We start from the raw sequence: 15000 nt of genomic DNA, 5'->3' as shown, positions 1-15000 counted from the left end.
CTCGAATGAATTAAACCAATGGTGAGACACGTGTGTCTATGTGTGTCTATGTGTGTGTGTGTGTGTGTCTATGTGTGTCTATGTGTGTGTGTGTGTGTGTGTGTGTGTGTGTGTTGCTTTCCCTGTCTGTCTGTCTCTTCATCTATACCCTTGACTTTTTTTTTTTTTTTCAGCACTATCGCACAACATCAGCTGTTGAAGCAATCTTGTACAACACATGATTTTCTGGAGGTAAATATTTCTGAATTATTATTAATATCACTCTCTCTTTAGAATGTCGTCTAATGTTGGTTGCATTATTAGTTTGAACGCGGTTTTGTCAGTACACTGGAATTAATTTTATTGACCTTGAAAGGATGACAGGCTGAGTCGGCCTCCTGGTGTGTTAATTCAGTGGTCAACGAGGCTTACTCATATTACCATGTAATTATTATCCACTTTTTGTTTCAAAACAGAATATGGTGTCTGAGTTTCGAAATCACAAGACATCTGGAGAAGATTGCTGGGAAAGATTATACATTCTCGCAAATGAATATTTAATATTTTCAATATTAATAAATTATATTTGTTTTGTATACAATTACTTGATTCTGAATTACAAGAAGAGGATCAAAACATGAAGGGAGGGTAGGTGCGTGCTCCCCCCAATGACCCATCACCCCCTCATCCCATCCCTCCCCTCCCCATGTGTGTGTGTGGGGAAGGGTGGGGGTGGGATGAGGGAGGTGGTGGGTCAAAGGTGGGGGCGCACAGGGGGATGAGGGGGTGGGGCTTGTGTGGGAGGGGCTTGTGTGGGCGGGGCTTCGGTGGGGCTTGTGTGGGCGGGGTGTGGGTGGGGCTTGTGTGGGTGGGGCTTGTGTGGGAGGGGTTTATGTGGGCGGGGCTTCGGTGGGGCTTGTGTGGGCGCGGTGTGGGTGGGGCTTGTGTGGGTGGGGCTTGTGTGGGAGGGGTTTATGTGGGCGGGGCTTATGTGGGCGGGGTTTATGTGGGCAGGGGCGAATGTGGATGAGGTTTGTGTGGATCAATGGATGGGTGGAGAGATGGGTGGATGGGTGGATGAGTGGAGCTTGTGTGGATGGGTGGATAATTTTTTAATTAAATAAACATGTTGTGTGTGGGGGAACTAATTAACTAATCACTAATTATGTGAATATGGGTGGAGCTTGTGTGTGTGTGGAGCTTGTGTGGAGCTTGTGTGTGGTGGGGTTTGTGTGGGGTTTATGTGGGTGGGGCTTGTGTGGGTGGAGTCAAAAAGGGGCGGAGTCAAAAAATTTCAATTTATTGGAGCTTGTGTGGGGTTTGTGTGTGGTGGGTTTGTGTGGGGCTTGTGTGGGCGGGGTTTGTGTGGGTGGAGTCAAAAAGGGGCGGAGTCAAAAAATTTCAATTTATCTTTGTCTTTTGTAATTCCTGTGAATAAAATGAACCTAAAATCTCTTCCCCTTCCAAATCATATATTTTATAAGTCCAAGGAACTGTATCTATTACATCAACAATTTTAAAAAGTTCTTTCGTCCATCGTTCAGTAAAACCCTTTTCAAAATGAGATTTCCACCTATATATTCTTACGATATCACCAACTTTGAACTTAGGTTTTCTGACATTAATCTCTTTTTCATATTTTAATTTTGTAAATGTTTCTGATGGCTTCATATTCGTTGACGTGTGAATCGTGTCATTATACTTATCCACAATATCCTGAATAAAAGATAACCATTGTTGTGAACCGAGTTGTGTGAATTTTTTATATAGTCTCTCTTTTAAGGTACGATTAAAACGTTCAACAACAACTGCCTTCCCTTCATTAAAGGTACTGTATAATGTAATACTGTTATTTTTAGAAAATTCATAAATGTCTTGTTATAAAACTCTCTACCCTCATCAGTCCACAATTTTTTAGGTTTTCTCTTACTTTTATTAAATATCTGTTGAAAAGCTAACATAAGAGTATTACCTGTTTTGTTTTTTAAAGGGACAACCCACACATATCTACTCCTCAAATCAATAACGGTTAAAGCATACTTGTACCCCTTATCATTATTGAGTTCAATCAAATCAGCAGACCAGATATAATCAACTTCCTTGGAATAAACTTTCCTTCTCTGAAACTTTGTGAATATTGGTTTATGTAATTCATCAGCTAATTGCTCTTCAGTCTTAATGGCATCATTAGAGCCTATGAGTGTTTGAATTTCCAAGTCCAAGTTTCAATTTAGCACTAATCATCTTCTTCACGATGAACCTATCAACTTTTTCTCTCAAGGTTGGATTTTGTATCAGAGACAAATTATACAACATTTCTCTATCGGCTTCATGCTTTTCTTCCAACGTTGTGGTATTCCCATAATCAATATCGTGTCTCATGCACACTTCATCAACTCTATTGATTGGTTTACTCCAGGATTTAGGATTGTCTGCCTCATCTAATCTTTTATCCAAGTTTGTGCCTGGACCACAGAAAGAATACCCTGGAAGATGTAATTCCCCTGGTATTCCAGTAGTTGTAAATTTACTTCCTGATAAAAACTTTTGTATATCTCCTCCGAGTTTGTGTTTGGAGATAAATTGATTTTTTTTTTGAACCACACACCGAACATATACCTTTTTGGATAACCCTGTTATTTTTACTTTTAATATATGAAATATTTTTAGTATTAGTTTTCTTTTTACATTTGAGACAATAACTCATTTATTTATGAGAAAAATTCCTGCAGAGTGCAAAAACCTTTTTAGTTTCCAACATGCACATTTGAATCTTAATTTTTAAAACATAAAGAATCCTAAGAAATGCCTTCACTCTCTCCTCCATTTATTTAAGAAAAAACTTGAATTAAAATGAATGGCTTGACGATGTCAATAGTCTTGAAGAAAATATTGCAAATAGACTTGTCAATTCTTTGTTTTCCTCCTCGGTGGGTTGAGTTATTTTCTTTAATACCTCTATTCTTTTTTGAATCTCACTGGTTTCCATATTTTGATATTTATTTTGTCTCGCTCTTTCCTCCCTCTCCTCCCTCTCTCTATTCTCTCTTTCCTCCTTCTCTTTCTTCTCCCTTTCCTCCTTCTCTTTCTTCTCCCTCTCCTCATTCTCCTTTTCCTCCTCTTCCCTCTCTTCTTCAACTCCTTCCTCATCCCTTACTATCCTTGAATCGTTTACACCCCATAGAATATTATACATATATTCATCAGGATTTCTTGTTATTCCTGCATCGAAAATAATTTTTTTTACAACAGGAAACCAATAAAATTTCTTTTGAATTTCTAAAAGAGCCTTACCTTTTCTTAACTTTATAATTTTTTCATTATTTAACATTCTAATTAAATCTAAAGTTGTCGGTTTATCAACATCAGCATAATGCCAATCTTTTATTGAAAATACCTCATTCTTATGTTGTAGAACATATATATTAAAATACCGAATACCCTTTTCTTGAAGGTATGCTTGGACACAGAAATGATAATTTTCTTGAAGCCTTCTTGCTGTCATTTATGTATTAGAAATATATGTTAGAATAATATTATGGCACGAAACACCTCCCCATCTTCCCATAGTTAAATCATTTTGTATTTCCTTACTTATTATATATAATCCTGTTTTTTCTGTTTTCATGAGATAAACAAGGGCAAAACCATTATTATATTTGCCCTTATTAAATTCTTTTATTTGTTGTTTACTAATCGTGGACCCACAAAACTCATTCTCGATACCAAGTGGATAATATTCTTCCTTACGAGACTGATTTAATTGTTCCAGGTCTTCGAGGTTAATTTTAAATGACCAATTATACCCTAAATCATTCATATCATACCCCCATTGTTCTATTCTCATACAAACGATACGCCCTTCTTTATAAAAATTTATTTTAATTCGAACTGTGAATTCTGTATGACCTGGAGATAATATCAACACTTCTGTATCTTTGGAATACACAGCCGTTTTATTTGAGGATATATATTGTGATAAATCGCTTAATCTCACCAAGTCATTCGCGTCAGTCGGGCTTGGATAATTTTTTAATTTAAAAGCATTTTTCATGTTAATATTTTGGTTTATATTATATTTATGTCGTTCAGCCTGTGCCTTTGTATAATAATTTGATAAATCAATATCCAGTTCTTGAGATACACCAAAGATAGAACCATCTTTACCAACATAAGTCATTTATATTAGATTAAAAATAATATCATAAAATTTTTTATTTTTGTTGAGTTGAAATAACACATATAGACATAATTGACCACAACACTTGGAATTTAATTCTTGGACTTGAAATGTTTGATAAACACCATTCTGTAAGAATTTTATGACTTCAACAGGTGGTGGAAGACCAAAACTATCAAAATAATATTTGTCTTGATTATTAAAAATACAAACCCAATGAGAACCGTTCCCATTATTATCTTCTAAGTTCATAATAATATTCTTTGTATGTTTCGGCACATTTGTTAATTCATCTCTCATACAAATAACCACATTTTTAATTTTTAATTTCTTACAATATTTGGCAAGTTGTAAATTTGATGTTGTATTCTTTCCAAATTCTTTCAACCACTCATCAATGCTCATTTATTTATTAGAAAGATATAATCCATTACCTCTTTTCGTTAATTTTACACCTGCTTGTGCAATAGAAGAAAGCATATCTCCAACTAACAATCTCGCTTTATCAGGCAGACCTTCAAGTTTTTCAGCAAAATCTACAATTACGCCACTTCCACTAATTTGTTTCTCCAACTCTTTGTTATGTCTTTCCAATTCTTTTTGGGCCTGGAGTTGAGCCTTCCTTTCGTTGGCAGTTTTCACCGCTGTTGAAATACCACCCGTCAATGCTCCAACCGCACTTAAACCAGCAAATAAAGGAATTAGAAATGGGAGAAATCCTCCACTCGTCTCTCTTATTGAATATTTTTTCAACATTGGTTTTGTCATTTTAATTTTAAGTGAGCCAGTGTCATTCAAGATTTTAACCTGTTCTCTTGTGAGCAAAACATCAATTCTTACTGCTCCTTTTCTCTGAATTGTATTAACGTTAATCGTACAAGGCTTTTGATTTTGAACACAAGATGATAGTTTATGAAGATTGATTTGATTAACATATACCCCAGTTGGTACTTTGCCACTCATTTATTTAACAAAAAATTATGTGAGACTAATCATCACACCATTATCTGTATTAATCTGCAATTCTGTTTCTTCCAAAAGCAAACAATATGTATCAACTTCTTCACTCTCTCCTCTTTCAATGTATAGGGAAGTATCCACTCGATTAGACTTTATAGTTTCCTTTTGCGCGCTCAGGTCAAACGCATAGATTGTATACAAACTTTTAAATGCTGTCATATCCAAAATAGGTTCTTTATTTCCATTACTTTCACACACCTTTTGGTAAGACTTGTATGCTTCAGCAAAATCATTTTTTTCCCAATTAATTTCCAATCTATCTCGTGGATAATATGTTCCATCTAGAGAAACGCGAAGTTGTTTCACCTTAGCATTATCACTCAATGCATTATTCTTATCAGTCGCAGTATCACCATCTGGCTTTTTAAAAATGATCCACAGATATCGTGGCTTTCCTTCCAGAACACCCAAATTCCACGTGTAAGTAGTTTGATTGAGTTTAACGTGTTGACATCTTCTTTTGAGGTATGATACACTGAGTGGTTTCTTTGAGTTAAGTCTTCGATTCAACATCTCTTCTGTTTTAAGATTAGGAGTATATTCACTGATATACCAACTCATCTCCTCAATTACAAATTTATTCTGATCACCAAAAGCATTACCAACACCAAAAAGCAATCTATTTTCATTATCATTCCTTTGTAGTTGAAATCTAATTTTAAGACCATACAGAACTTTATCATGATCACAAAATCCAAATATACCTTTAAGAGGAACCGCCACAGTAAAACTATTTTCTGCTTTTGTATCATCATTATACGCTCCTTTCCTTTGAATATATCCAGGGTCTGTGTTTGTTCCCGTTGACATATCAGGAATAAAACCTTCGACAGACCCCTTTCCCATTCTATCACTGAATGTATAGAGTGTAAATTTTATCATTTCAGATACAGCAGAGACATAATCAACCGCTTCAACTTCTTGTGTTCCAATATACAAACGCACACTATCAAACATTTTCCAGAAGAAATCATTTACAAGTGTAGCGTTTGTGTTATTCCCAGCTTTAGTGAATTTAAATTTACACAACAAGAAACTTTCGGAGAGATTCAAATAGGTTTGTTGATTATTTATTTCAAAACTTTTTGTACCATTCGTATTCCAGTCTGTTCCAGTTATTGCATTTACCTTGAAGTAATCTTCTTTTTAGTGGAGTTTGAGATAATAATAGTATCATCCAAATCATAGATACTATCAATTGCTTCCATACTTGTATTTATTTAGGAAAAAGATGTTAAAACTTTTGAAACCCTGATCCAAGTATTTGAATTATTTTCTGTCGTTCTTGGGGGGACAACTGAGTTTTGCCTTTCTTAATTTCTTTTTATTGCTTGTAATTTATGAGATTCCTTCTGAGCATCTTTTATACTCTTTACAGCACCTGCTACATTTCCCACAGCAGAAGCAGTTGAACCAATTAGATCTTTATGTTTAAGAATAGTTGAACCAATACCCATGAGAGTATCAATTATCCCATCTCCTCTAAATTGATGTCCAACACCCCTTTGTCTCTTAGGTTTATAGTATCCTCTACCAAGATACATACCTTCACCCTTGTAGTATGGGGAAAGGAACATCCCATCCCCTGTAATTATTTTATATTTTCCCAACTCGTGTTTCCTCACAATAACCATCGTATTTATTTATTGGAAAACTTCACGTAGGTGAATTCTGATGGATATAACTTCTCCATTAAAAGAAATCACACGATTATCTTGGTCGGTTATCCTAAAATTTACTCTGTGTATGGTTTTTCCTGACACAGGTAGATAAACCAAATTTTTGGGTTCCATATTGAATTTATAACCAATTGGGGTTGAGTATGCGCTGAATGAAAATATTGTATTTGTTTTTTTCCCATCATTATAAGCACCATCAATCAAATCACAGTGAATTAACACCGAATTTATTCCTGAGGATATTTGAATGACATTATCACTGTAAAACGTCCCATTAGTTTCAATCTTTTTTGAGGAGAAACCCAATAACTCTCTAAATGAATTATCAATTGTGAAATCAACCTTGTAGTTATTTTTAACTTTAATCGTTGATTTTGAAGTATGTTTTTGAATGTTTATAACAATATTTTTTGGTTCATCACCCTGTTCTTTCATAAGACGAGCAATTTCGGAAGATATTTGAGAAATCTCATATGCTCCGGGTGAGACTGTTATCGTTTTGTATCCACTTCCGGGATTATAACTAAACTTGTCATTTTTATCAGTTATATTAAATAAGGTATTATAAGTTTCCATGGACAATAAAGATGCCTCATATTCTTTTGTTGTGTCAAGTTGTAGTGGGTATGGGAATGAAGATGTGTGGTCGCTTGTTGTGAAATCGAAACTAAGGATTGTGCTTCTCATCTTATTTAATATGAGATAAAATGTCTTTATATTGATATTTATTAATTATTTTCATGTTCATCAACTGGTCTAAAATGGCTGATGCTTCATTAAAACAATTGTTATTTCCAGCCTTCTGACTGCCTAACAACAATAACAGTCTATTAACTAATTGCGATGGGTCATTTGGAAGAAAACTAACACCTGAACCAAGGATACTTAAAGCCTGAATAATGTGTTTCTCCTTCTCATTCTTCCTACTTTTACCAGAAAGAATAACCTTATAATTTAGAGTGTTCAGCAAATCAATATATACTCTATCATCATTATTTTCCATATCCAATGGTTTATCAATATACTTTGATTCATCCCTCACAGTTGAACCTTGTCTTCCATCTTTTGTGAGAAGAAACATTAATCTCGGAGTTAGTTTAACAGGGGGTTGAGCAGAACTTAAGAACCTTAATTCATCATTAAATATCAATACCTTTTCTTTAACAAGATGAAATATTGCTGGTTGTTCTGTTGGAATGAGTCCTGCTTTGGTTTTTGAATCCGCTGAATATTCATTGTTTTGAACAGCATTCACAATATAATCAGGGGGTTGATTAATCTCTTCCAGTTGTTGAAATAAACCTTCATCATCATATTCTAATTCTCCTAAATGCTCTAATTCTTCCTCCGTCATTTGACTGAAATCTTTCAACATTTGGAGCTTTCTGGGAGTATATTCTACTGTGGGGACTGTGGAAACATCTTTCATTTTTTCTTGGGAAGTTTTTAAAAGTGGTTTAAAAAATTTCTCTTGTTTTCTTTCAAATGCTTCTTCGCCCGTTAGTTTCTGTCTGCGTTTCTTCTTTATGTCTTCCTGTTGTTTTACAACTTTTGAAACCAACTCTTGATGTTCCTTAAATCTTCTTGCTCTTTCTTTTACATCCATTTATTTATTGAAAAATATCATTTAATATCTCATCTTGTTTCACAACAATATATTTATATTTTTCAGTCGTGTGCTTCATATAATCCTCAAATTTCTTTTTACTACATAATGTAGAACAATTATCTCTCCAAAAATTATTGATATCTATTGAATTTAACTTGAATAAAATAAAAGTATTAGCATTGTTTCTGATGGAACGACGAGGAAGTTGAAAGTACGATTGACTAAGATAAATACAATTACAAGAAGAATGTCTCCCTCTTGTGTAGTAGCTGTCCATTACCGTTTGGTTTCTCTCATTAACACAATCATCAAAGATAACGAGGTTCTTTTTTGATTTATCCAAATCTTGGGAGACGGTATATCATCCGTATTATCACTAAGAATACAAGTTATAGGATTTGATTTCTTTTTACATCTCTGTGTATCACAAAATAGTTGAATTATATCTTCAATGTTATAATCATTTAGGTTTTTTTGACGTTTAAATAAACCGATTATATCTTCTTTTTGAAGACCAGCATTAAAACCTTGTGAGAGTAGTTGATACTCTGGTTGAAAACTTCGACTTTGTGAAAATTATTAAATTGTCATAATCTAAAAAGTTGGGAGTGAGGAGCATTTTTAAAAGTAAGCAGGTTTTTCCACATCCACTTGAACCAACTATGAGACATCTTAATGAATTTGGGAGATTTTTATGGTTGTTAAATTTTATCTTATTTTCCCAAATAGGTAAAAAATCATTCATTTTTTTCATTTATATATTTGAAAAACAGGTTATTTAATTTATTATTGGCTTTTTTAGAAACTCTATATTTTATCCTAAGTTCAGGTTTAATTTCAAGATAATCCATTATTTTATTTATACAATATCTTGTGTTGATATTTCCCTGAAAATTACATCCATGAATAATATACAACACCAATCCTTTGAACATTTCTCTTATACGTTCAGTTTCTTCCCTTGTAAGGAAAGGTGTGTTATCATCCTCATACTTTACATTCATTTCTCTAATCAATCTTGTAAAGTAATTCATTTTTGGTGTAAATCTAAAAGAATTATTTTCCTTTTTATATTTTTTATTATCATTAATTAGACGATAATCACAGAATATACATTGTTTATAGGCTTTTGACTCTGTGTTTAATCCCCGTCTTTCACACGCAGGACAATTCTCAAATTTGTCATATGGAGAATCAGGAAAGTCTAGCATATTTATAAAGTAAAACTTTACTTAAACTGAAATTCATCTATACTTTCAGTTGTATATTACCATCGATATCGATATACTTTTTTTCATTATCAGATTCAACGACAACATTTTTTATATTAAAGGTAATTTTAAAATTATCTTTAACTACTATTGAACGAAATGTCATTTCACCTGATATATTAACATCCTTTATTTCATCAGGATTTACATCTTTAGGGTTGTTGAAAAAAATACAAATTTCTCCTTGCATATTACAGATGGTCTTATCTTTTCTTTCTAAAGCTTCATCCATAAGGTTTTTGTTCTTTGATACTTTTTCTTGTTTCATTGCTTTTTCTAGTTTTGAATATATTACTAGAAGGAGAGGAGAAACTTTTGTTAGAGATACTTTAATTGATGTTCTACCAGGTATACTAAAGGCCCTTCCACTGAAGGAAATTGAAGAACTCATATTATTTACCATAATAGTTTTTATCCAATAGTTGTTATATTTATCTTTGTTCAATTTTACATCCTTGACATATTTCTCAGTATCTTTAACAGATGAAGAGATTGATTGAAACTTGTCTTTTGTGTCTTGAAACATTGTATTTATTAAGTGAAAAAAGTTGGAGGATAAAATGTTTTTAAGCACAGATTCACCTATAAATTAAACGAAATTTTCATCAAGAAAATTTTAGTTAAAGCAAAGTTTTATTATATAAATATGGTGAATACAACGTACTGCGATGTTTGTAATCACGAATATAAACATTATAGAAAACACCTCCGAACCAACAAACACACATTTAATCTATTTCATCAAATATCTCCTCTTGAGTTGGAAAGAAAACATTGTGATATCTGTTCAAAGGATGTTTTGAAGAGTAGTTATAATCAACATCTTCAATCACAAAAACACAAGAAAAATGAGTTTAAAGTAAAGGGAGACTATTATATTGAAAACACTGATGGGGCATTTAAAGGGCATATAAAAATAAGGATTTTTCAATTTGGAGAACCCGGTCCATCATCAATAGCTGAATCAATTGAAATAGTGAAACCTGATGTTGAAAATTTTATTAAAAAGACATTAAAAGAAATGAAAACTTTAAAGTTTTATATGGGAGTGAAAATGAATATGAAAAGACAAGATGAAGAACAAACTCCTTATATGAGAACAGATCTTCTTTTTTATAACATAATTTCAAGCTTTTTTGAATAGTGGGGCTTATGACGAACTATCAAGACAAGACGAGGATGTTGATAATACAGTGGTAGGAAGTGGATTCAATATTAAAAAATCATCTTTTAGATATACACATTCTAAAATCAAACCCTCTTAAAGCTTCTTCTTATATTGAATTACCAAAAGAAATAAAACTAAAGAAGGCAGTTGTTAATATTAAGAACAATGATAATAAATGTTTTCTCTGGTCTGTTCTTGCTCACTTACATCCACCAAAATGTAATTCAGAAAGAGTAAAACAATATATGAAATATGAGAATACCTTGGACATTAAAGATTTTAAATTCCCAATGCCACTAACAGATATTCCTAAATTTGAGAAAAAGAATAATCTTTCTATTAATGTATATGGATTAACGGATACAAACAAAGTTCAAATATTAAAAATTTCAAACAACTATAAAAATGAAGAAACACACATTGATCTTTTATATTTTAGTGTTGGAAAGAATTCACATTACACATACATCAATAATTTATCAAGATTAATCTCTTCTCAGGTATTCAGAAGAGCAAATAAAATATATCCTTGTAAGCGATGTCTTAATTCATTTCATACAAAAGAACGATTAGAACAACATTCAAAATATTGTAGTAATCATAAATCAGCTGTAATTACAATGCCGAAACCTGGTGAAAAGATTTCTTTTGAAGATTATAATAAATCTTTCATGCACCCATTTGTGATATACGCTGATTTTGAGTGTATCCTTAAAAAGATAAATACTGCTTCTCCTAATCCAAAAGAATCATATACAAATAAATATCAAAAACATATTCCTTGTGGTTTCTGTTATTATATCAAATCATCTGTTGGAGAAAAGTATAACAAACTTGAACATTATCGTGGAAAAAAAGCTTCACAAGAGTTTGTAAAACGATTAGAAAAGGATTGTATAAGACTCACTAAATTAATGAAAGAAACAAATGAACCGATGAAATTAACCAAAGAAGAAAAATTAGAATTTAGAATGAACAATATCTGTCATATTTGTGAGGGGGAAATTAAGGAGTCTAAAGTTAGAGACCATTGTCATCTTACTGGTAAATATAGAGGTCCCGCTCATTCCTGTTGTAATCTTAATTATAAATTACCTTCTTTTATTCCAGTCTTTCTTCACAACAGCGCCAACTATGATACACATCTATTTATAAATGAACTTTCAAAAACACCAGGGAATATTTCTGCCATAACAAACACAAGTCAAAAGTATATTTCATTTTCAAAAATGATATCCACAAAACCTTTAACTCGTATTAGGTTTCTAGATTCTTACAAGTTTATGGGAACACCACTAGCCTACCTCGCATCAAATCTAAACTCCACGGACTCTTTTCCAAATCTTAATTCATTCTTTCCAAAAGAGGAAATTCTCACTAAAGAGGAAATTCAGATTAAAGAGAGAATTCAAAGTAAAGAGGAAACTGTAATTAATGAAGAAATTCTAACTGAAGATGAAATTCTAATTATAAAGAAAATTCGAACTAAAGAGGAAATTCTGATTAAAGATGAAATTCTGATTAAAGAAGGAATTCTTACGAGAGAGGAAATTCAAACAAGGAATGAAATTCAAAGTAAAGAGAAAATTCTTACAAGTAAGGGAATTTATCCTTATGATTATATGGATTCATTTATGAGATTTAAAGAAACACAACTTCCATCAAAAGAAAGTTTCTATAATAACCTTTATGAAGAAGAGATAAGTGATAAGGAATATAAACACGCACAAGAAATATGGAAATTATTTAAGATAAAGAACCTTGGAGAATATCACGATTTATATCTAAAAACAGATGTTTTATTGTTAGCTGATGTGTTTGAGGCTTTTAGAACACTCTGTCATAATAAAAATTGTTATGGATTAGACCCTGCCCACTATTTCACAGCTCCTGGTTTAGCTTGGAGTGCAATGTTGAAAATGACAAAACAAGATATAGATTTAATCAGTGATGTGGATATGCTTTTGATGATTGAGAAGTCCAAGAGAGGTGGAATATCACAAGTATGTTCAAAAAGATATGCTAAAGCAAATAATAAATATCTTCCAAATTATGATAGTGAAAAAGATAGTAATTATTTGATGTATTTTGATGCTAATAATTTGTATGGATGGGCAATGTCTCAATCTCTACCTTATGGTAAATTAGAGTGGGTGGAAGAAAAGGATTATGAAAAGGCTTTGATGAATATTGTTATTTCTTCTCAAGAGGAATTGAATGACGAAGAAGAAGGTTATTATTTTGAAGTTGATTTGAGGTACCCGAGTGTTCTTCATAATAAGCATAAAGACCTTCCTTTTGCATGTGAGAAAGAAACCCCAAAGAAAGAATGGTTCAGTGATTATCATAAAAGTTTTAATATTAAAGGCAAATCAACAGAAAAGTTATTAACAACATTCTATGATAAAGAGGGATATGTTTTACATCAGAGAAGCTTAAAACAGTTTTTGAGTGAAGGATTGAGAGTAGCTAAAATTCATAGAGTTTTAAAATTTAAACAAAGTCCTTGGGTGAAAAAGTATATTCAATTCAATACAGATATGAGAGCAAATACAAAAGTAAAATTTGAAGGGGACTTTTATAAATTAATGAATAATGCTGTATTTGGAAAGACTATGGAAAATGTTAGAAACAGGCAAAACATTAGATTCGCAACATCTTGGAAAGAAGCTTCGAGATTGATAAATAAACCAAGTTTTGAGAGAGAAGAGGTTTTTTCAGAGAACTTTTCTGCAATTCATATGAAAAAGGAAAGTATTGTAATGGATAAACCAATTTATATTGGAACAGCAGTTCTTGATTTATCAAAGATATTGATGTATGATTATTTGTATAATGACTTAAAGAAAGAGTATGGTGAAAATGTTTCATTGTTGTATATGGACACTGATAGTTTTATCCTAGATATAAAAACTGATGATGTTTATGAAGATATGAAGAAAAATATTGGAGTATATGATACAAGTAATTTCAGCAAGAAGAGTGAGTTATTTTCCAAAAAGAATGAAAAGGTTATTGGTAAGTTTAAGGATGAGTTGGGTGGAAAAGTAATGAGTGAGTTTATTGGATTGAGAGCAAAGGCATATGCTTATAAGTATGGTGATCAGATTGATAAGAGGTTAAAGGGAATAAAGAAATATGTAATAAAGAAATCAATAACTTTTAGAAATTATTATAATTGTTTGATGAATAAGAAAGAAGAATACAGGAAAATGAATACAATAAGAAGTTATAAACATAACATATATAGTGAAGAAGTAAATAAAAAGGCATTAGGAGCCTTTGATGATAAGAGATTTATTTTAGATAATGGAATAGATTGTGTTCCATATGGATATTGTATGATAGAGTGTATAAAATAGATTATGCGTTTTAACGATGGGAAGAAGGGTTAGGGTTTTTAAGGGCTACCGCCGCGTTTTTCGCAATATATAAATGGTTAAACCAAGTATTAATCAAACTAAAGAGTGGAGAAAATCTCAGTCTTGGTATATAAATGGAAAACATAATGAATGTGAAAAATATCAAATAAGTCTTATTGAAAAAAATAACTAAAACAAAGGTAAATAAAACAAATAAGCGAATCAATTTAAAAAGTAGTAAGTTAGAGGATGTAAAGAAAAAAATGAATATCCTTGAATGGACTGAAAACTTTGATGGTTATCAATTGAACAATGAAAAAACAATTTACTATAATCTCAAAATGATATGTGGCTCAGGAGGTGGTCAGATGAGATCATTTAGAGAAGTTTATCATTTCGTAATGGCACAAAAGGGGTATCTTAAAAAATATAAAGATTCAAATGTTTTGTTTGTCAATATTTTAGATGGGGATTATTGTGCAAAGAAAATTAAACTATTGAAGGAATTTGAGAATGAACAAATCTTTATAGGTTCAATGAGTGAGCTGATCAACCTCCAGGTTAAAGGGGAGACAAATAAATATACCTTGGGATAGCCTGGTTATATATATACAAAGCCTGGTGTTGGCTTAGTGGTTAGGGTGGCGGCTTGGGATCCCAGTGTCCCGAGTTCGAATCCCGCTCAGCTGCTGAATTAACACCAGGGGGTTGACTCAGCCTGTCATCCTGAGG

General features: G+C 32.3%; 1 protein-coding gene and 1 long non-coding RNA gene across 6 annotated transcripts in view; one reads left to right on the top strand and one right to left on the bottom strand.

The window, feature by feature from the left end:
* The window catches only part of LOC147024224 (uncharacterized), a 1824-nt gene extending 1205 nt beyond the window's left edge, over positions 1-619 (top strand). Inside the window, exons 3-4 of the long non-coding RNA XR_015058813.1 lie at positions 174-231; positions 456-619. This is a non-coding gene — a long non-coding RNA (uncharacterized LOC147024224). The remainder of the gene's footprint in view (positions 1-173; positions 232-455) is intronic.
* The window catches only part of LOC147024223 (partitioning defective 3 homolog), a 206709-nt gene that overhangs the window by 94784 nt on the left and 96925 nt on the right, over positions 1-15000 (bottom strand). The gene's annotated exons all lie outside the window — the stretch shown is intronic.

Source organism: Eptatretus burgeri, chromosome 6, assembly GCF_056783735.1.
Source record: "Eptatretus burgeri isolate ZD-2024b chromosome 6, Ebu_testis_v1, whole genome shotgun sequence".
NCBI classification, from domain to species: Eukaryota; Metazoa; Chordata; class Myxini; order Myxiniformes; family Myxinidae; genus Eptatretus; species Eptatretus burgeri.
The sequence above is the reverse complement of the archived record's forward strand: the minus strand, read 5'-3'. Positions and strand labels throughout refer to the sequence as shown.